Source organism: Ascaphus truei, chromosome 18 (genome assembly GCF_040206685.1).
Source record: "Ascaphus truei isolate aAscTru1 chromosome 18, aAscTru1.hap1, whole genome shotgun sequence".
NCBI classification, from domain to species: domain Eukaryota; kingdom Metazoa; phylum Chordata; class Amphibia; order Anura; family Ascaphidae; genus Ascaphus; species Ascaphus truei.
Window position 1 is genome coordinate 13090234 of NC_134500.1, and position 21022 is coordinate 13111255.

The window sequence follows — 21022 nt, forward strand, 5'->3', positions numbered from 1 at the left end:
AACGTTGGCAGATAATGCTAGGACTTGCAGAAGGGGGGATACCTTGGCGTGGAATGCAGGATTATAGTGCTTTGGCCAAAGAATTCAACTAAGGGACCCTCGCGTATGAGACAAGAACAGATATGTATTTAATGAAATGATTTGTCACGTTGGATGTAGAATTGGGTCTCTCGGTCTATCTTCATATACAGGCATACCCCGCTTTAAGTACACTCACTTTAAGTACACTCGCGAGTAAGTACATATCGCCCAATAGGCAAACGGCAGCTCACGCATGCGCCTGTCAGCACGTCCTGAACAGCAATACCGGCTCCCTACCTGTACCGAAGCTGTGCGCAAGCGGGAAGACTATAGAGCCTGTTACACATGCGTTATTTACATCAGTTATGCACGTATATAACGATTGCAGTACAGTACATGCATCGATAAGTGGGAAAAAGGTAGTGCTTCACTTTAAGTACATTTTCGCTTTACATACATGCTCTGGTCCCATTGCGTACGTTAATGCGGGGTATGCCTGTAGAGAAGTTGCAAAGACATGTAGCATGTGACGCGTGACCCTTGGAAAGTAGGGTATACCTGCAGGAAGGCAGTAGCAGGAACGGCCGGCGAGCTTTGTCCTTAACACTTGGATGTAATTACCTTTGCTACTTCTTATCTCTGATCGCTGGTGAGACCAAATACTTGTTTAGAAAGACAAGGTAACACAAGATAAATATTACATCACCTGATATGTCATTATGGTTTTTTTTTTAATTTGAAAGTATTTGCAAACTCATCATTTGCTGTAACACATACTGTTAATATGTTAATATGATTACCAGTTTTACATCCCCGCCTTGGCAGTATAGCCATTCTCAGTTCTGACTTTAAATTAAACAAAATATTACAATTAAATATACATCCATACAAAAGATACAAAGAAATTGGCAGCAAATTATCTTACTAGAAAGCTGGAGGGCTTTATACTAGAAGGCATTGTTCCATATTAAAAGCAGTAATCTACACTGCTCGTTTACATTTTTTTTTTCATACATTTCTAAAATGGGACATAATTACGACCTAGTCGTAGCTCGCAGAGACCCCCAGTTTATCTGCTTTTTGCCCCAATCTGGCAAGACTGCGTTGATCTGATCAGTCCTAAAACAGCCAACATCGCTATTATGCACAAGTTTGATATGACAATGATTTTTTTTTTTTTTTTCTACCGTGCTCATGGTCAAGTGAAACCAGGTGCGCAAAACTTGTGACTATAGGCTCCGGAGAGCTGCAAGTCCATGACATGGTCAGTCCTCTTCAGCCACAAGGTCCAGGAAAAGTCCTGATGTCATCCGAAGAATCCGACGTCCATCCTGTTCCCTCCTAGTGCAGCAGACGCCGCAGGAGGGTCCAAGTCTTTAGGGCTTTCGGCTGACGCCTACTCGCCCACCGCAGTCTTCTCCCGAGGGAAAGGCGACCACCGACCAGCACACAGTCTTGCATTCTCCGAAGAAAATTAGGTGATGACAATGATATAAATGAAATCTTTAACTCATGTGGGATTATGCACAAATACGGAAAAATGGCTTTACATTTTCCTGGGTTCACTAGACACAAATTAAGTTATGGGGAGTAAAAAAAAAAGTGACAAAACGCCCCACCATACAGTGTACAGTAAATAAAAATACCACTAGTGAGCACATCCACGTGTTTTAGGCAGGTCTGCAATCTGGCCTTTTGCCGTTATCTCCTAGCCTACAATGCTTCCACTGCAGCCAGGGATTCTGGGTAATTATATGCAAATGAGCGCTTAGTGTGTGACTTTTTCACTACCAGATGTCCTGTCGTTTTCACACCGCACTTTTTGCTCTGCTTCCTAGTTGCATGCAAAGGAGAAAGATAGGTTGTGTTTTATGCAGATGTAAAATTCTACCTCGTTACAACAATTAAAGAGGCAACTCCATGTAGCAGATCAAAAAAGAAGTGAGCCGTGTTATCGGTTTCCTTACAAACGTTCCATCACCCAGCAGTCCCCCCTACTTTTTTCAATCTGGATCAGGTCTTGATCTTGAATCCCCGGATCCTGATCGATGAGCAGATTTAAATACTTGCCGGGGAACACAAAATGACTGCAGCATCAAAGCTTGCTCTGGAAGAGTTGCAACCTCGTCGGCATATGATGTTACGGGCTTGCTATAGGTGACGCCATAACCATATGTGTAGGTCAAGACTGGCACGCAAAAAAAAAAGTAGCATGGAGTGCTCATTTGCATGTCATTACCCAGAGTCCCTAGCTGCAGTGGAAGCACTGTATGCTGGGAGATAATGGGGAAAAGCGGGTTGCAGACTTGTCTGAGATGTGAATGTGCTCATAAGTGATATATTTAATTTGCACACAAAACAGTACAAATGTCTCAGGAACTAGGAAGACTTTTTAGGTTGCGGAACCATGAATCATCTCTGCATAGACCTCCTGAGCCAGGTAAGCTAAGAAAAAAACTAATTCACCTTTAATTTTGTGGACAGTCAGTCTTGAATACAAAATATATTAGATACAGATTGAAAAATCCCTGGCTTTAAAAAAAAAATAGGGTTGAAGCAGAGGGTCTCCAGAGCTGAAACGCGTTCATTGCAACTCTGGGGACCGCCTGCTTCCCGAGATGCACCTCCGTAGCGGGTGCCGATAGCTGCTCCACGAATTTAAATGTCCCGGCCACGTGGGCCGATAGGAAGCCGCAAGGGATTACATCATGGCTTCCTATTGGCCCGTGTGAGGCAGGAGCTTTAAATCCGCCATTTCTATAGTCCCACGTGGCCCAGCCTGATCTGTTACCGGCACCCCTTACGGAGGTAAGTATTTCTGGAAGCAGGGGGTCCCTGAGCTGAAAGTAACGCGGTTCCGCTCCAGAGACCCCCAGCTTCAAACCTATAACTCTAAAAAAAGGAAAGCAGGGAGGTGATCTAGGTGGCTTTGCGCCCCTGCGGGGAGGTGATATAGGTGGCTTTGCGCCCCGGGGGAGGTGATATAGGTGGCTTTGTGCCCCTGGGGGAGGTGATATAGGTGGCTTTGTGCCCCTGGGGGAGGTGATATAGGTGGCTTTGTGCCCCTGGGGGGAGGTGATATAAGGGGTTTTGTGCCCCTGGGGGGAGGTGATATAGGTGGCATTACGCCCCTGGGGGGAGGTGATATAGGTGGCTTTGTGCCCCTGGGGGGGAGGTGATATAGGTGGCTTTGCGCCCCTTGGGGGAGGTGATCTAGGTGGCTTTGCGCCCCGGGGGGGGGAGGTGATATAGGTGGCATTGCGCCCCTGAGGGGAGGTGATATAGGTGGCTTTGCGCCCCGGGGAGGTGATATAGGTGGCATTGCGCCCCTGAGGGGAGGTGATATAGGTGGCATTGCGCCCCTGAGGGGAGGTGATATAGGTGGCTTTGCGCCCCTGAGGGGAGGTGATATAGGTGGCTTTGCGCCCCGGGGGAGGTGATATAGGTGGCTTTGCACCCCGGGGGAGGTGATATAGGTGGCTTTGCGCCCCTGAGGGGAGGTGATATAGGTGGCTTTGTGCCCTTGGGGGAGGTGATATAGGTGGCATTGCGCCCCTGGGGGGAGGTGATATAGGTGGCTTTGTGCCCCTGGGGGGGAGGTGATATAGGTGGCTTTGTGCCCCTGGGGGAGTTGATATAAGTGGCTTTTGCCCCTGGGGGAGGTGATATAGGTGGCATTACGGCCCTGGGGGGAGGTGATATAGGTGGCTTTGCGCCCCTGAGGGGAGGTGATATAGGCGGCTTTGTGCCCCTGGGGGAGGTGATATAGGTGGCTTTGCGCCCCTGGGGGGAGGTGATATAGGTGGCTTTGTGCTCCTGGGGGGGAGGTGATATAGGTAGCTTTGCGCCCCTGTGGGGAGGTGATATAAGTGGCTTTGCGCCCCTGGGGGGAGGTGATATAGGTGGCTTTGTGCCCCTGGGGGGAGGTGATATAGGTGGCTTTGCGCCCCTGGGGGGGAGGTGATATAGGTAGCTTTGTGCCCCTGGGGGGAGGTGATATAGGTGGCTTTGTGCCCCTGGGGGGAGGTGATATAGGTGGCTTTGTGCCCCTGGGGGGAGGTGATATAGGTGGCTTTGTGCCCCTGGGGGGGAGGTGATATAGGTGGCTTTGCGCCCCTGGGGGAGGTGATATAGGTGGCTTTGCGCCCCTGGGGGAGGTGATATAGGTGGCTTTGCGCCCCTGAGGGGAGGTGATATAGGTGGCTTTGCGCCCCTGGGGGAGGTGATATAGGTGGCATTACGCCCCTGGGGGAGGTGATATGGGTGGCTTTGTGCCCCTGGGGGGGAGGTGATATAGGTGGCTTTGTGCCCCTGGGGGGAGGTGATATAGGTGGCTTTGTGCCCCTGGGGGGAGGTGATATAGGTGGCTTTGCGCCCCTGGGGGGAGGTGATATAGGTGGCTTTGCGCCCCTGAGGGGGAGGTGATATAGGTGGCTTTGCGCCCCTGGGGGGGAGGTGATATAGGTGGCTTTGCGCCCCTGGGGGGAGGTGATATAGGTGGATTTGCGCCCCTGGGGGGGGAGGTGATATAGGTGGCTTTGCGCCCCTGGGGGGGAGGTGATATAGGTGGCTTTGTGCCCCTGGGGGGGAGGTGATATAGGTGGCTTTGCGCCCCTGGGGGGGGAGGTGATATAGGTGGCTTTGCGCCCCTGGGGGGGAGGTGATATTGGTGGCTTTGTGCCCCTGGGGGGGAGGTGATATAGGTGGCTTTGCGCCCCTGGGGGGAGGTGATATAAGTGGCTTTGCGCCCCTGGGGGGAGGTGATATAGGTGGCTTTGTGCCCCTGGGGGGAGGTGATATAGGTGGCTTTGTGCCCCTGGGGGGAGGTGATATAGGTGGCTTTGTGCCCCTGGGGGAGGTGATATAGGTGGCTTTGCGCCCCTGAGGGGAGGTGATATAGGTGGCTTTGCGCCCCTGGGGGAGGTGATATAGGTGGCTTTGCGCCCCTGGGGGAGGTGATATGGGTGGCTTTGTGCCCCTGGGGGGGAGGTGATATAGGTGGCTTTGTGCCCCTGGGGGGAGGTGATATAGGTGGCTTTGCGCCCCTGGGGGAGGTGATATGGGTGGCTTTGTGCCCCTGGGGGGGAGGTGATATAGGTGGCTTTGTGCCCCTGGGGGGAGGTGATATAGGTGGCTTTGTGCCCCTGGGGGGAGGTGATATAGGTGGCTTTGCGCCCCTGGGGGGAGGTGATATAGGTGGCTTTGCGCCCCTGAGGGGAGGTGATATAGGTGGCGTTGCGCCCCTGGGGGGAGGTGATATAGGTGGATTTGTGCCCCTGGGGGGGAGGTGATATAGGTGGCTTTGCGCCCCTGGGGGGGAGGGATATAGGTGGCTTTGCGCCCCTGGGGGGGAGGTGATATAGGTGGCTTTGTGCCCCTGGGGGGGAGGTGATATAGGTGGCTTTGTGCCCCTGGGGGGGAGGTGATATAGGTGGCTTTGTGCCCCTGAGGGGAGGTGATATAGGTGGCTTTGCGCCCCGGGGGAGGTGATATAGGTGGCTTTGCGCCCCGGGGGAGGTGATATAGGTGGCTTTGCGCCCCGTGGGAGGTGATATAGGTGACTTTGCGCCCCTGAGGGGAGGTGATATAGGTGGCTTTGTGCCCCTGGGGGAGGTGATATAGGTGGCTTTGCGCCCCTGGGGGGAGGTGATATAGGTGGCTTTGTGCCCCTGGGGGGGAGGTGATATAGGTGGTGGGGAGGTGATATAGGTGGCTTTGTGCCCCTGGGGGAGGTGATATAAGTGGCTTTGTGCCCCTGGGGGAGGTGATATAGGTGGCATTACGCCCCTGGGGGGAGGTGATATAGGTGGCTTTGCGCCCCTGAGGGGAGGTGATATAGGTGGCTTTGTGCCCCTGGGGGGAGGTGATACAGGTGGCTTTGTGCCCCTGGGGGGGAGGTGATATAGGTGGCTTTGCGCCCCTGGGGGGAGGTGATATAAGTGGCTTTGCGCCCCTGTGGGGAGGTGATATAGGTGGCTTTGTGCCCCTGGGGGGAGGTGATATAGGTGGCTTTGCGCCCCTGGGGGGGAGGTGATATAGGTGGCTTTGTGCCCCTGGGGGGAGGTGATATAGGTGGCTTTGTGCCCCTGGGGGGAGGTGATATAGGTGGCTTTGTGCCCCTGGGGGGGAGGTGATATAGGTGGCTTTGCGCCCCTGGGGGAGGTGATATAGGTGGCTTTGCGCCCCTGGGGGAGGTGATATAGGTGGCTTTGCGCCCCTGGGGGAGGTGATATAGGTGGCTTTGCGCCCCTGGGGGAGGTGATATAGGTGGCTTTGTGCCCCTGGGGGGGAGGTGATATAGGTGGCTTTGTGCCCCTGCGGGGAGGTGATATAGGTGGCTTTGTGCCCCTGGGGGGAGGTGATATAGGTGGCTTTGCGCCCCTGGGGGGAAGTGATATAGGTGGCTTTGCGCCCCTGAGGGGAGGTGATATAGGTGGCTTTGCGCCCCTGGGGGGAGGTGATATAGGTGGATTTGTGCCCCTGGGGGGGGAGGTGATATAGGTGGCTTTGCGCCCCTGGGGGGGAGGTGATATAGGTGGCTTGCGCCCCTGGGGGGGAGGTGATATAGGTGGCTTTGTGCCCCTGGGGGGGAGGTGATATAGGTGGCTCTGTGCCCCTGGGGGGAGGTGATATAGGTGGCTTTGTGCCCCTGGGGGGGAGGTGATATAGGTGGCTTTGTGCCCCTGGGGGGAGGTGATATAGGTGGCTTTGTGCCCCTGGGGGGGAGGTGATATAGGTGGCTTTGTTCCCCTGGGGGGGAAGTGATATAGGTGGCTTTGTGCCCCTTGGGGGAGGTGATATAGGTGGCTTTGCGCCCCTGGGGGGAGGTGATATAGGTGGCTTTGCGCCCCTGAGGGGAGGTGATATAGGTGGCTTTGTGCCCCTGAGGGGAGGTGATATAGGTGGCTTTGTGCCCCTGGGGGGGAGGTGATATAGGTGGCTTTGTGCCCCTGGGGGGAGGTGATATAGGTAGCTTTGTGCCCCTGGGGGGGGGGGTGATATAGGTGGCTTTGCGCCCCTGGGGGGAGGTGATATAAGTGGCTTTGTGCCCCTGGGGGAGGTGATATAGGTGGCTTTGCGCCCCTGGGGAAAGGTGATATAGGTGGCTTTGCGCCCCGGGGGAGGTGATATAGGTGGCTTTGCGCCCCGGGGGAGGTGATATAGGTGGCTTTGTGCCGCTGGGGGAGGTGATATAAGTGGCTTTGTGCCCCTGGGGGAGGTGATATAGGTGGCATTACGCCCCTGGGGGGAGGTGATATAGGTGGCTTTGCGCCCCTGGGGGGGAGGTGTTATAGCTGGCTTTGCGCCCCTGGGGGGAGGTGATAGGTGGCTTTGCGCCCCTGGGGGGGAGGTGATATAGGTGGCTTTGTGCCCCTGGGGGGAGGTGATATAGGTGGCTTTGTGCCCCTGGGGGAGGTGATATAGATGGCTTTGTGCCCCTGGGGGGAGGTGATATAGTTGGCATTACGCCCCTGGGGGGAGGTGATATAGGTGGCTTTGTGCCCCTGGGGGGAGGTGATATAGGTGGCTTTGCGCCCCTGGGGGGGAAGTGATATAGGTGGCTTTGTGCCCCTGGGGGTGGTGATATAGGTGGCTTTGCGCCTCTGGGGGGGAGGTGTTATAGTTGGCTTTGCGCCCCTGGGGGGGAAGTGATATAGGTGGCTTTGTGCCCCTGGGGGAGGTGATATAGGTGGCTTTGTGCCCCTGGGGGAGGCGATATAGGTGGCTTTGTGCCCCTGGGGGAGGCGATATAGGTGGCTTTGCGCCCCTGGGGGGGGGGGGGGGGTAACCAGAGATAGAACATTCTATTTTCAGCTCTGGGGACACCCTGATTTCCATCCTGTTATTAAAATGGAGGGCGGCGAGTTGTGCGGAGACCGCGGCATTACTTGCTCTGATTTACCACCATGGTGATAGTTTAGAACCAGGACAAACTTTAAAAACCGATTACACGGAAGTAACATGGGAGGTTCTTTCGACCATCATTAGCACAAGACTCCTGATGTCTCTATTAATCTTATACTGTACATCGTTGATCTATGAGCTATTAGCAGAGCAGGGATTAGGAAATCACTAATGAGCCGCACGGTCACCACCTCCCTCCTGCACCTGCCTGGGCCCACCTCCCTCCTGCACCTGCCTGGGCCCACCTCCCTCCTGCACCTGCCTGGGCCCACCTCCCTCCTGCACCTGTCTGGGCCCACTTCCCTCCTACACCTGCCTGGGCCCACCTCCCTCCTGCACCTGCCTGGGCCCACCTCCCTCCAACACCTGCCTGGGCCCACCTCCCTCCAACACCTGCCTGGGCCCACCTCCCTCCTGCACCTGCCTGGGCCCACCTCCCTCCTGCACCTGCCTGGGCCCACCTCCCTCCAACACCTGCCTGGGCCCACCTCCCTCCTGCACCTGCCTGGGCCCACCTCCCTCCTGCACCTGCCTGGGCCCATCTCCCTCCTGCACCTGCCTGGGCCCACCTCCCTCCTGCACCTGCCTGGGCCCACCTCCCTCCTGCACCTGCCTGGGCCCATCTCCCTCCTGCACCTGCCTGGGCCCACCTCCCTCCAACACCTGCCTGGGCCCACCTCCCTCCAACACCTGCCTGGGCCCACCTCCCTCCTGCACCTGCCTGGGCCCACCTCCCTCCTGCACCTGCCTGGGCCCACCTCCCTCCTGCACCTGCCTGGGCCCATCTCCCTCCTGCACCTGCCTGGGCCCACCTCCCTCCTGCACCTGCCTGGGCCCACCTCCCTCCTGCACCTGCCTGGGCCCATCTCCCTCCTGCACCTGCCTGGGCCCACCTCCCTCCTGCACCTGCCTGGGCCCACCTCCCTCCTGCACCTGCCTGGGCCCACCTCCCTCCAACACCTGCCTGGGCCCACCTCCCTCCAACACCTGCCTGGGCCCACCTCCCTCCTGCACCTGCCTGGGCCCACCTCCCTCCTGCACCTGCCTGGGCCCACCTCCCCCCTGCACCTGCCTGGGCCCACCTCCCTCCTGCACCTGCCTGGGCCCACCTCCCTCCGGCGCCTGCCTAGGCCCAAACCCTATTGGCGCCTGCCTGCGCCCACTGCCCAGCTCCTGCGTGGGCTCGCTCCCCTCCGCCTGCCCTACAGGGCTGTGTGCTCTCCTCCTCCACTGGAACTCCCCCCTCCCCGCCCAACCAGCCATAAATCCTGTCGGCCTAACTGCTTTATTGGCGAGAGGTTAGAAGTCAAACAGTTGGTTGCAAATAGCCCACGTTCAGCGCATGCCAGCAAATGCCTGATACCAATGATATTTGTATGTCAAGTAAGGAACAGGATTGAAGTTGTGATTGATTTTTTTTCATTTATTTTCTTCCTTGCAGCATCTGTGTCAAATGTAAGAAATAAGTTTATCTAGTTCCCTGCGCCATTCACAAACGTACCAGGTACATGTACATAGCTGCCACATTACATGTCATGGCATGTGCTCACCAGTGACATTTTTATTTGCTGTACACTGTAGGGTGGAGGGATCTTGTCACTTTCTTTACCCACCATAACTTATATAATGTATGGTTGAAACCTATCCCAGCTTCACATTGCACGTCCTGTACAACCAAACTCACGCTGAAGAGACACAAAAGGTTTTCAAAGCTGTCTGTGAGCAGGGTTACTGGCTCTGCCCTTCTTTACCCCAGGTTTTGCCGAGAAGTGTGTAATGTGGCAGGCATAAGCTTATAGGGGTCTCATGTTACAATGGATTAGCAGTAAAAGGTGACACTGTGTGTTCATGTGCATGTCATTACCCAGAATCCCTGGCTCTGGTGGAAGCGCTGTATGCGAAGAGATAATGGGGAAAGGCAGAGTGGCAGACCTGTCTGAGACATGTGACGGGGGTATTTTGATTCGCCGTATCGCATGTATAAAAGTGGATAAAAACAAATATACCCAAGTGACTAAAGCAGCTTAAAAAGAAGCAGTACTGAGTCTTACAACACAACTCTGAATGCATTCAACATTTGGGGGGGGGGGGGGGGATAATGAGAATTAGGATAATGTTAGAAAAAGATTGTTGAGGGCAGAGTGCTTTCATTTTATTGCAGCGGGGCGAAGGTTAAAATAATTGTATTTTTTTTTACTTTTCCCAGAGTCGCTATTCCCCTTCACGTGATGAAACCTGAGGTCACACATCCCTTTTAACCTGATTTTATTACCTGTTTTTTTTGTTAATGGCAGATCCTAAAGTAAATACTGAAGTCAGCACCTACGAGGACCGCCCCGTACAGCAGGGACAGGCTAGTGTCGTGTCCCCTGCAGAGAGGGGAGCTCATACCTCAAAGCAGGGGTGCTCAACTCCGGCCCTCAACCCCCTACACCTCCCCCCGCAAACAGGTCAGGGTCTCAGGATATCCCAGCTTAAGCACAAGTGGCTCAGTCAAAGATTGAGCCACCTGTGCTGAAGCAGGGACTCATTGAGCCACCTGTGCTGAAGCAGGGATATCCTGAAAACATGACCTGTTAGGGGGATGAGGGGGGAGCTTGATTACTGCAGTTGTGCGCCCCTGCCTTAAATAATAATAATTTACTGAGCAATTGAGAACTGCTTCTAGCCAGTATTTTTGTCTTGTAAAAGTAAATCTAATAATAATAGCATGTTCTTGTATAGCGCTGCTAGTTTTACGTACAGTAGCGCTTTACAGAGACATTTTGCAGGCACAGGTCCCTGCCCCGTGGAGCTTACAATCTATGTTTTTGGTGTCTGAGGCATAGGGAGATAAAGTGACTTGCCCAAGGTCACAAGGAGCCGACACCGGGAATTGAACCAGGTTCCCCTGCTTCAAACTCAGTGCCAGTCAGTGTCTTTACTCACTCTGGGGTTTTACCTTTGTCCCTTTATTAGTGCAGTCCTAGTTACGATGGAAATTCTCCGGGGACGCTGGATCGCTTGCAGATGCTGATACAGCCGTGGATGACAGATGCTCATTATATAAGTTCCATGTGATTGGGAAGTAAGTGATGCTGATATGATTTGACGTTTCTCTATATGAGTCAGAGGCCTATTTCTCAGGGAAGTACCTCATTCTCTCCCGTCGTGATTACTGTAACCTCCTGCTGTCCGGCCTTCCTGCCTCTCACATGTCTCCCCTACAATCTATCCTAAACGCTGCTGCCAGAATCACTCTACTCTTTCCTAGATCTGTCTCAGCATCTCCCCTGCTGAAATCCCTCTCCTGGCTTCCGATCAAATCCCGCATCTCACACTACATTCTTCTCCTCACTTTTAAAGCTTTACACTCTTCTGCCCCTCCTTACATCTCAGCCCTAATTTCACGTTATGCACCATCCCGACTCTTGCGTTCTTCTCAAGGATGTCTTCTTTCTACCCCCTTTGTATCTAAAGCCCTCTCCCGCCTTAAACCTTTTTCACTGACTGCCCCACACCTCTGGAATGCCCTTCCCCTCAGTACCCGACTAGCACCCTCTCTATCCACCTTAAGACACACTTGCTTAAAGAAGCATATGAATAGCACTGTGGATATTCTGAACACATGATACATAAAGCTTGGACCCCTGCAGACGCACTGACCAGAACTCCCTCCTACTGTCTCTGTACGTTCTCCCTACCTACCAATTAGACTGTAAGCTCCTCGGAGCAGGGACTCCTCTTCCTTAATGTTACTTTTATGTCTAAAGCACTTATTCCCATGATCTGTTATTTATATTATCTGTTATTTATTTAATTACCCCATGTATTACTACTGTGAAGCGCTATGTACATTAATGGTGCAATATAAATAAAGACATACAATACAATATGTGAGAACGGGCCTCAAGAATTCCCTCAGTGCTCAAAGTGTAGCCCCCCTCCATTCTACTCTTATTATTTAGTCTAACATTTACTGGTGGGTTTTCTTATCTCAGTGACATTTTAAAGTATTAATGTTTCTGAAGGTGTGCGTGTGTATATGTTTATATATGTGTGTGTATATATATGTGTATGTATACTGTATGTATATATGTGTGTGTTTATGCAAAAATCTGCAGCACTCACAGGTAAATGACAAAAATAATTGTAATGGTATCACAGGGCAACCACACAAAAAAAGTAGGCGATGTTTCGGACCCCGCAGGTCTTTTCTCAAGCTTCTACCTATAGTGTCATAGACATATATATATATGTATGTATGTATGTATGTATGTATATATGTGTGCGTGTGTGTGTTTTGGCGCCAAAACTACCATAATTGGAGCTGTCACAGGTAATACTAAACAGCTGTGTATAACAAAGGAGAAAACACCAATGTGCAAAGTAGAACATCCACAACAGAGAGCAGATCAGGGAAATAACACAGCAGAGTAAACATTACGAGCATAATAATACTGTTTGTAAGTTGTATAGAGCAAATACTCCGGGCCCTGTGGGCCAATAGCAAGCCGTAACATTACCGGGTTCGGCGTCCTACTGGCCCGCGTGACGTGGCAGCTTTAAACCCCAGCTAGCTCAGCCAGAGCGGCTACTGGCACCTCCTATGGAGGTAAGTATCTCCAGAAGCACGGGGTCCCCGGAGCTGAAATTAATGGGATTTTGCTCCCTACGCGTTTCACCCGTGTGTCGGCTACTTCTGGGGTGAACCCGACACACGGGTGAAACGCGTAGGGCTTTTTGGAAACTTGAGGCCACCGTACCGGCGCAGCTAATACCTATTGTTTGTATTTTTGTGTTATTGCGGTATCTGGCAGCATCTGACATATGATCACTAAAGCACTTTGAATGTACCACGTTGGTTTATATTCCAATTTTCACTTATCACTATTTACATTATTTTGTGGGGTTTGCGCTTTTTTTTTCTTTTTATCACATGCCAATTACAAACCGTGAGCAATTTATTGACTTGGAGGATATTCAATAAAATAAGAAACATTTGGGAGAAGATTTGTAACTGTAACCCACTTGTTCAACCCAGCAACAAATATATCCCCTGGTTGTAATTCCATATCATGCCTCGTGATAGCTATTTAAAGAGAATCTCCTTAATGCCATTTTGGATGCTGACTAAATGTGTGAGAAGGGCTCTTCAAAAGGTACCTGCGAAGTCAAATTCTAACAATTGTGACACATTATTCAGATTGAAGGACGGGCAAATAATTTTCTCCAATAACACCCATTCACTGTTAAGAGGATAATTATATTTTGAACATTTGACAGTAAATTAGCTGGAAATAGCATTTTCATTAGAATGAATAGGCTTCACAGGAGGTGCTTTTTAACATGGATTTTATTCCGTATATATCTATAAACAGATAGTCACTTCAGTTCTGCTGCAGTTGCAGAAGTTGTTTCTTACAATACCACACGTGGTATTTCTATTTGCAGCACACTGTTCGCGGGAGGGTTTTTGTCACTTTTGTTTAACCCACCATTGTTTAATGTCTGGTTATACCCACGTACCAGCTTCACTTTGCACAGCCAGCAGCAGCTAACCTCGCACTGCTGAGACCCAAAAGGTCCGTGAGTAGAGTTACTGGCTCTGCACTTCTTTAACCCAGGCTGTGCTGAAAAGCTGTGCAATATGGCATGTATAAGCTCATAGGGGTCCATTGTTAAAATGGATCCGAAGCAAAAGGTGACACTGTGTGCTTATTTGCATGTCATTACCCAGAATCCCTAGCTGCAATGGAAACATTGCATAATTAGAGATAATGATGAAAAGCAGGGTTGCAGACCTGTCAGACATGTGAATGTGCTCACACTAGCGCACTCTAGTGGTCTGACCCGGAAGTCTTTCTTACTTCCGATGTCTGCTGCTATAGAGCACGCTCCTCCCCTGCTCTGCCTCTGGAACAGCTGCTCATTATCTTCTGTTTAATACCGGGGGCTCACCGCTGCATACCATCTCCCCCTGTCTGTCTGAAGAGCGGACCCCCCCCTCCCCCAGGCCCCAGGCCCCAGGCTTTATCCAGGCTATAGCTACACCCCTGTATAATTTATATATGTATATGCACGGCATCATCTATTCAAATGATGGTTTATTGAGGGTATAAATACATACATAGATTGAATGATAATAAGTGTACCCTATTATGATAATTAATGGCTCATTGTGGGAACTGCAAAGTACATAAAATAAAACAGGTGCACTGTCCCAAATTAAATAACTGACCAGCAGTTATAGTTGTTATTTTCTGTATATATTTCATAGGGCATTGATAGCTATAGTTTAAGCCAGTGATTTCCAAACTTCTTTTGGTTAAAGGACCCTATAATTATATTGGGAAATTCTGTGGACCCCAACCCTCTCTAATAGCACGTCTGAGATCAGATGCATTGTAAGGAACCCCAACCCTCTCTAATAGCGCGTCTGAGATCAGATGTATTGTAAGGAACCCCCAACCCTCTCTAATAGCATGTCTGAGATCAGATGCATTATAAGGAACCCCAACCCTCTCTAATAGCGCGTCTGAGATCAGATGCATTGTAATGAAGAAAAAGAACGATTCCTGCCCTCCTACCAATTAGGCTAAAATAAAATAGTGATCTCATAAATAAGGGTTCGTTAGTTAAACCCTCTGGCCAAAGCGTTATAAGCCTGCAGCCAATGTCAAGGCATAACCGAATTGCAGGCACCTACACTGAATATATGTAATTACTGTCCCATGGACTAGTGAAAAATGTGAGTAAGCCCTGACTGGACACAATGGTGAAAGGTGCGACGTGCTCAGTCACACACACACACCTCTCACCGCTCCATGCGGTTTCCTCCTCTCCTTGAACCCACCCCCAGGCTCCTGACACCTCCTCCTGATTGGCTACATTACTCAGCAGCAGCCAGTCAGGATGGAGGAAGCTGCCCAGCCCCCTAGCACCAGCTCTGCTCTTTCCCCGCTCAGGGAAATCCGCGGCCCCCCAAGCCGGTCAGGTCACTATGTCCAGAGGGGTAATACCAATATACACATACATGTCCAGTATTTACTGGACAGAGTCCAAATGCAGGACAGTCCAGTTCAATAGTGGACACCTGTCAACCCTAGACGTAGGGGGTTCCCCGGAGCTGAAATTAGGACAGTTGCGCTCCAGGTAATTAAAAAAAAAGGGGGCGTCGAATATGTTGCTTTAAAAGAGTATGCGTCCACATTGTGTTTTCTATTCAATCCCAGTCCAATCAGTCCCAAATTCCCTCTTATCACATAACACACTTGGCTAAAGATTAAGAACACATCGTCCTTCATGGCTTCATTATGGAAGCGAATGTATCTAAATTATTTATCCTTGTAGCGCTGCTGGTTTATACAACACCGTACGTGTTACAACAATGAAGTGCGTCCCTAGTGAACTTACATTAAGTTCAGGCTGGCGGCGCATTGCAATAAAACGACTTGCTTAAGGTCAGCGTCTATTATTAGAAATAAAGTAGTGGAAAATGCTGATCGGGTCTGAGATCTAATCCCCAGCTCTGCAGAGCTCAACGGTTGTGATGTCTCCAGGATCCCACGGCTGCCGTGTATTTCCTAGAAAACAAACACGCCGTGCAAGCTGACTCCCCCCCGCGGCGACACCACGAAACCCAACGAATGTAAGGTTATAACGGTGCTCCACTGGGTGGCACTGCTGGTTAGTAAATTAAAATACCTCTTGTATGTATTTGTTTGTCTTTATTTATATAGCGCCAAAAGTGTACTCAGCGCTTCACAAAGAATACAGTACAGGGAATTATAATAATACAATAAGCACAGCAAAATCAGACAATAGGAAAGGAAATCCCTACCCCGAAGAGCTTACAATCTAAGATGTTTGATGGGGAACTTACAGAGACAGCAGGCGAGGGAATAAGTGCTGTAGATGGCAGTGCTTGGTCACAATTTCTGGTAGGAGTGACTGAGTGTGGGACAGTAACCATGAGTGCTGGCTGTTGGGATGCTTGATTTGTGGGGTGAGTTTTAAGGTTAGTGAAATAACTTAAGGGTTAACACACTTTACAGGAAAGAGATGGCAGGGAGGCGTGGGTGAGCTCAGATGTGTATGTCTGGCTTCAGGCTAAAGGGAGATCCACAGCAGCAGGAAGGAGAAGATAGAGGGTGTGAATAGAGGATTTGTGGGGGTGCTTTTTATTGAGGGGTAAAGAAGTTGTTGGGAGAGAGGTGTATAAATAATGGTGCAGTGGGGAGTGGGGAAGTTGGCGAGAACAGAGACGTTCACCAAGGAGCGAGGAAACAGTAAACAGAAAAAGCAATATGCCCACGCACTTCCCATTATCTATAGGGTCAAAAAAAAAAATATTGAATGTGTTTTGATTTGTGTTGTCAGCCTCAGTACTGCTTCTTTTTAAGCCACTGTGATCACTTGGGTATAATCGTTTTTATCCATTTGCATACATGCAATACAGCTGATAAAAATGCCACTTGTGAGCACATTCACACGTCTCAGACAGATCTACAACCCTGCCTTTCCTTATTATCGCTTAGCATACAATGCTTCCACTGCAGCCAGGGATTCTGGGTAATGATATGCAAATGAGCACACAGAGAGTGGAACCCAATAAGCTTATGCCCGCCGTATCACACAGCTTCTCAGCACCGCCTGGGTTTAAGAAGTGCACAGCCAGTAACCCAACTCACGGACAGCTGTTTCCAACCTTTTGGGTCTCTTCAGTGCGAGGTTGGCTGCTGGCTGCGCAACGTGATGCTGGTACGTGGGTGTAACCAGACATTACAAAAGTTATGGTGGGTAAAAAAAAGTGGCAAATACTCTCCACCGTACTGTGTGCATTAACTACAAATCCCACTTGTGGTGCATTTGCATGTCTCAGACGGGTCTGCAATCCTGTCCCCCCCTTTTTTTTTTACCTACTATAACCTTTTTTAATGACTATATTTCATTGATAATCTGCACCCACTGTGCACCGTCGCACAAACCTCTTAATGCACTCGCATTAAGCGACCTCCCTCACATCCTACATCTCTGCCTCCACTAACACCGTTGACGTCCATTCCAAAGGTCAAAGGGTACATACCCTCCTGGGAACTCAACTCTCTCTTCTACCTTTTTGCTGTCCCATACAGTAACAGGTCATGGTCACAGCGCCGCTCGCAGGGCACAGCGAGGCTCCCTACATCTGTATACCACCCTAGAGCTATATGTTGGCCGCCAATCACACATATTTTAAAGCATCGTTTTACTTCATTTGGGAGATCTTCTCGCCCCCTTTTCAAAAGCTGTTTTAATAAAAAAAATTTAAGGCAAATGCTTCATTCAAGAGATAGGAGTTTGACATATGACGTGTCCGGGATGTTAAAATGGAGGAGCTCTTGCCATTGCTCAGTGCAGTGGGATGGTTACCATGGGAACATCAAAGAGCAGGAGATGTTCAGAGCACAAGACAGTAACATTGTATTCACACTCATATAGGCTTCCGGGGAGGATTAGTGCTTTAGTAGGACTCCAACCAGTACTCGGGGGTGTTTTTGTAGTAAACCAAAAGTTGCTCTTTGGGTCGGGACACAGCACATCCTAACTCAGGGGTGCGGAAGCTGGGGGTCTGGGTGGTTGCAGAGGCCCAGAGCTCTTCTCCAAGGTATTTCAATTAAACGGCAGGGGATCGCGTGAGGCCTCTGCAACTATCCTTACCTTGTCTGCGGCATCAGGGAGGGAAGCAGGCAAAGGGGCGCAGCGGGGAACGATTGTGCACCCCTGTCCTAACTTTCAACTCATTGTAGTATAAAACCAATGGTACAAGTATTCCTCTGAGGCTAGATCATTTGTATATATTGTTGTTGTGATGTCGTATCAGAATATGTAAATTCTACCTATATCCTATTGATTCTTGCATATAGGTAGACTTCTGAATGTGTTTAAGACATACATCTCTTCAGCGTTGAAGTTATCACAGTAGCTTACTGCATAATACCTGCATCTTTTCTTAAGAATACATATGCTACCTGTACTCTGCATTAATATCTGCCCGACCGTTTATATTGACAGTTTATTCATTCTTATTATCTGTCTGTTTCTGTTTTCCAGCACCAAGTTATCAACTGCAGACGTGGTACTTACAGAAAGGCTGAATATACTGTACAAAGTCTTCGTTTAGGTCCCTCGGTATGAGAGTACCCATTAATCTCTTCTTAGCAGAGCATTGTCTGAGTCTCCTTGTCCCCCCCAAAAGAACTTGATCTTTCCTTTGGATCTGAAGACATTGTATCCCCCTATGGGCTTGATTCACCTCTAGATGTGGGGGTCTAGATATACTAATCTGGGGGTGGGGGAAGGGAAGGGGACAGGGGAAGGGGAAGCTCCCGCGTCAGCAAAATGAGGATAGTATATGAAATCAAATAACACACAAACTGGTGCAATAGAGGATAAACTATAATAACAACATAAACAGACAGACAAGTTCCTCCTTGAATGCACTCAGAAAGGTAAGTCAGAGCGATATGGTTGATAACATTAAAAACCTTTTAATCACCAAATAGTAAGAACATATTGTAAAGAGGGAAATGGTAGAGGTAGTCCACGGCCAGTCCCTTAAAACAAACCAAGAAAAGATCTTCCTAAATAGGTGTATGGAAGATAGTGGGGACAATACACCACCTAGGTGGTGTATTGTCCCCACTATCTTCCATACACCTATTTAGGAAGATCTTTTCTTGGTTTGTTTAAAGGGACTGGCCGTGGACTACCTCTACCATTTCCCTCTTTACAATATGTTCTTACTATTTGGTGATTAAAAGGTTTTTAATGTTATCAACCATATCGCTCTGACTTACCTTTCTGAGTGCATTCAAGGAGGAACTTGTCTGTCTGTTTATGGGGTCTAGATATAGTTTGTTTCTTCGTCCCCATAGTATACGGTATGTGTCTTCTTAGCTGACGTGAAGTCTTCCCACATGTATGATGCCACATTTACACGTGGCCATGTAGATCACCCCCATGGATTTACAGTTGATGAACCTTTTTGTGTCACACGAGTTTAGTGTCATTCCAATTTGAGAATTGGCGATGTCTATTTGACAGGCTTTGCAACTCACACAAAATAATGTACCAGTGGGCTTAGATTTAAGCCAGGTGTCCTCTCTTTGGCACTAGTGATGGCGTCTATATGTTGTTGTGGGTTTTTAGTTCAATACTTTTATTAGATCATCTAATACAGTGGTTTTCAACCTTTTTTCTCTCGGGCACCCCTAAAAACAGGACAGGGTCACAGAAAACAAAGGACAGAGAGATTGTCACAGGAGAGAGACAGACAGGGACTCAGAGGGGGCAGGGAGTCACAGGAATCAGAGGGGACAGAGGAGTCACGGGAATCAGAGGAGTCACAGGAGTCAGAGGGGGCAGGGGAGTCACAGGAATCAGAGGGGACAGGGGAGTCACAGGAATCAGAGGGGACAGGGGAGTCACAGGAATCAGAGAGAACAGGGGAGTCACAGGTGCCTGCGACGGCGCGTGCAGCTCTAACAAAATGCAGGGGCATGGGGCCGGTCATAGTGCGCGGTAGCGCGCAGCGTTTCGAGCCGAGAAAAGATTTTGATTTTGTCGCACGACGGCCGCCTCACGTGACCAGTTCAGCCAATGAGGGCGAACCAGCCTCGTGATGTCACGGCCACGCCTCCCCGTCACTATGGGTGTCAGTGCACAGATCGCTCGGCCGACATGCGCTCCGCCGCGCGCACCCACTATATCTGCGGCCTAAGTCCGAGAAGGTGATTTCATCCCGGCTGATGTCACTGCTAAGTTTTAAGTTGTGGTCACTGCTATTTAAAATGTTCACAAACTGGTGGGACGCCTCCCCTGTCCCCTCCCACAGTATTAGCACGTCATCTATATAGCGTGACCACAGCAACTGTGTATATAGTGGCATCTCTTGTGCAAATACCTTTGTTTCTCCCCACCATCCCAGATAGATGTTTCGCACACGTGGTACGCGACGTTCGCACACGTGGTACGCGACGTTCGCACACGTGGTACGCGACGTTCGCACACGTGGTACCCGTGGCCGCGCCGTGCAGTTGGTGATTATATTTCCACGTTGAATAGGAAATAATTGACAGAGCACAAAGTTTAATAGTTCACCAATAAATGTATTATGATCTGTGCAATCTACTCCTCGGGTGCTCAGAAAATAGGCTGCCGATGCCATCCCTACTAGTATATAATGTAATATATAATGATACAATGTCCGGAGGCGCTAGGACAGTGTCCGGTGGAAAGGACTGTCCCGTCTATCTTCCTTAACACATCTTTGGGATACAATCTGTCGCCGGCCCTGCTTGAAAACGTTAAACATGATTGCATCAAACTGTTATGTTTGGGGTCTGCACCTATTTATTTATGCATGGCATGGGTGCGTTCATGAACCCACTTCATTATAAGGGTAGCCAGGTACACCCCCTAGGCTACTAATCTGCCCTACCTAACACATAAGCCCTGGTACTAGCGCAGGCAGTGTTAGGGTTAAACCCATGCTCCTTGCTGCTGCACTAAACAACTCCCTTGAGTGACAGGGGGTGGGCCTAAGACCTAGGTACTGCCCTATCAAGGGCTCAGACCTAGGACCCTCCCCTGGGTACAAAAGGGTTGTAGCCTAAATGTAGTCTGTGCAGTGTTGTAAGTGTGGGGCCAGGGCTCTGATTCACATTCTTTCCCCTCCCTCCGGGGAGTGGGATCAGCTACCCCATATTCCACCAGGGAGTGTGGGAGTCAGGGATAGATCTTTGGGGCCTCAAGCCCTGGGGGTTGAGTCCAGGGACCAAGAGAGTGTACATGTTTGTATACTGCTGTGATGTACTGATGGAAGAACAAAGAACCATTACTTCTTTTATACTCCTGCCTGAGGCTGCAGTTTCTTCAGTGACGGAGTGAGTTCTTTCCGCAGGGGACTGCACCTAATCCTATGGGCCCTGTGGGAATGGAGGCGCTGCAACACCGAGCGAAAAGCTGTGAAGATCCCTAAAAGCCTGTCCTGGTTATCCCCACTACCACTGGCAGATGCTCAGAGCCTCCTGTGAGCCATACAGGTAGCACCAACACCAGGTAACCACAGGAA

General features: G+C 50.2%; 1 long non-coding RNA gene across 1 annotated transcript; it reads left to right on the top strand.

The window, feature by feature from the left end:
* Positions 1 to 18079, top strand: LOC142469262 (uncharacterized). The gene is made up of 3 exons (XR_012789005.1): positions 1 to 1499; positions 10885 to 10993; positions 18001 to 18079. It is a non-coding gene; the product is annotated as an uncharacterized LOC142469262 (long non-coding RNA).
* The last annotated feature ends 2943 nt before the right edge of the window (positions 18080 to 21022 follow it).